General features: G+C 35.1%; 1 pseudogene; it reads right to left on the bottom strand.

Annotated features, from left to right (window-relative positions):
- Positions 1 to 2317: 2317 nt before the first annotated feature.
- LOC102827745 overlaps positions 2318 to 2534 on the bottom strand; it is a 2280-nt pseudogene continuing 2063 nt past the window's right edge.

The following is a 2534-nucleotide window of genomic DNA, read 5'->3' as shown; positions in this document are numbered from 1 at the left end:
AAAAAAAGGGCAGCATTTGCCCACAAGTAAAATTCAGAAGGAAGGAAAGCAGCAGAAAAACTGAAACAGGAAACCTAGGATAGAAGCAGGGAGAGTGCTGACACACTGAGGGGATTACAACCAATGTCATTAAATAATCTATATGAAATAGCTAAATGGGAAACTCATTTACTTCGTAAACTTTCACCTAAACCACAAAACATTTTAAAAAATACTTCAAAAATCATATTTTAAGCAAATAATACAGGCTTTCTTGGGTACTGACTCAAGCTGTCATTATTTAAAATTATAACATTTAAGACAATTAAAAGTTTGGTTAGGAGTTTCATAATATTAAAAAACTCATCATTAAGGGAAAGATTATGGCAACTGAATTCCAGGGCTCCCACAAAAGGGGATTCTAGCAGGAAATATCCTATACAATAAACTCGAAACAAGAAAGGCAACAACCTCAAGTTTAGTGTCATTTATAGATGAAATAGTCCTTTTTCAGACATAGTCTGAGTTCAAATCCCCTAGTAAGCATAAGGAATCTCAAGCTTTAAACTTATTTTTTAGGATTGTTGGTAACCACAGGTGCCAGGCACAGCAAATTTGAAGCTTCTCTAAAAGAAGGTACACTCATCACATGCCTAAAATGAACCCTACATATAATTTTCAAACACAGTATCCAGTTCACAATGATAACCAAGTACACAAATGTGATGAGTGAGAACCACCTGAAAACAGAAAATAGAAATCATTTCTTGGTTTTCCATTTTCACTGTCTAAACTATACTAATTACAGTCTTTACCGTCAACATCATACCAATTGAACCTAAGACTACATTGACCAAAGAAAACTGGTCCATTTCAGGTTAATGCCATTGAAAAAGTGTTTTAAATACAAATGTTGTTTTCTATAGACACAGCTTACACAGACACTGATTTGTGCTGGGTTACATCCCTGGTCTTATTTTGGTAGTTATTCCATAGCACAAAGGAGCTTCAAAAAGCTCCTGGAAAAATTCATTTTCTTTTAATTACATTTCCCCATAAACTGTTTAAAGTCCTCTTGTAGAATTTTACATGCTGTTATGGTATGTCACTGAGTCAGTTCCAACTCATAGTGACCCTGTATAGGATTTCTGAGGGCACAAAAAGCAGTCCAATGTGAATTTTACATGGGAGTGGTGAAAGTCATTTTGGTTCTGGAAACAAAAGAACCAAAATGTATCACTGGTCTAGTATGGGTTTGATCTAAAAACTTATTGAGAAGGCTAATGAACCATGTAAACACCAATCTCTAAATCCCTGAGAGCAGAACTAGATGTGCCTGGCTGCCACTTACAACTGCACTGAAAGAGATCACGTTAGATGGTCCTGAATAGAGGCAGAAAAATGTAGAACAAAATTTAAAATGATAAAAAAAATACCAGGTATATTGGTCAGACAGACTTGTGAAACCCCTAGACTATAGCTCTTGTTCACCTTTCAGGTCTAGAACAGTACTCGTTCTATGGGTTAATTTTCAGCCAAACAATAGACAGGCATATAAATTGGACAACAACAGCAGTGAGGTTATGCACACCACAGAATAGTCAATCATTCAAGATTTAAAAAGGCAGCATTTACTCAAAGACAAAGTTAAGAAGGATTAGGAAAGAAGGAGAAACAGAAACAAGAAAGACAAGGAGTAAGTGGGATAAGTGATGTTACATTAAAGGGATTACAATCACTGAGCTAAAATACAGCCTGTGGTTTGTTGAAGGTAAAACTGGTGATATTCTCTGTAAACCTTCACTCAATTCACAATAAAAAAAAAGGCAATTAATTCTCTACCATAAAGCTGGAGACATACTCCCACTCATACTACTTGATTTTAATGGCAAAACAAATCTACTAAGGCAGATGACTTGGATCATGGAATGGCTGGCAAGCTTGTAGAGCTTAAACAACCCTAAAATTCCACTGACAAATTTCAGTTCCTTTAGATTTCTTTAAGTGAATTACCAATGGTTTTTAAGCACTCACAAACTTTTCTGAATAGTCATAGGAAAAATTGAGCCATTCAGAAGGAATCTTATTTAGTAACATGTTCAGTAATTTAGTAACATTTTAGTAACTTTAACTAAAATTTTGATGGTAGGAATATGAAAGAATAAAAACTCTATGCCATTGTTACAACCAATTCAAGTGAGAATACTTCCAGAACTAATGTGTTTTCATCTGTTATTCTGTTCTATTTCCATGCCTCATTCTCAGTCTCCTGTCTCTTATCCTTTTTTTTTTTTTTAATTTATCAGTTACTTAATGAGGTTCTTTCTTTGCAAGAAATCTAGAATACTAATTTGTGAGGATAAATTCCATTTTTGAGCACAAACAGCACACAGGTAACCTTGGAGCTAGAGAATGGCTTTGATTTGGGGCATAATTTCTGAATCCACAGATTGCTGATCCACTTGATGCTGCTCTGCAATCTCGTATTTCTCTTTCTTAGTGTTAAAGATCTCACCTTCTTGGTGTCTGGGCTTCTGCAGCTTCTTCTTCTTCTT

Source organism: Chrysochloris asiatica, unplaced genomic scaffold (genome assembly GCF_000296735.1).
Source record: "Chrysochloris asiatica unplaced genomic scaffold, ChrAsi1.0 scaffold00037, whole genome shotgun sequence".
Taxonomy (NCBI): Eukaryota; Metazoa; Chordata; class Mammalia; order Afrosoricida; family Chrysochloridae; genus Chrysochloris; species Chrysochloris asiatica.
This window is presented reverse-complemented; position numbering and strand designations above follow the sequence as displayed.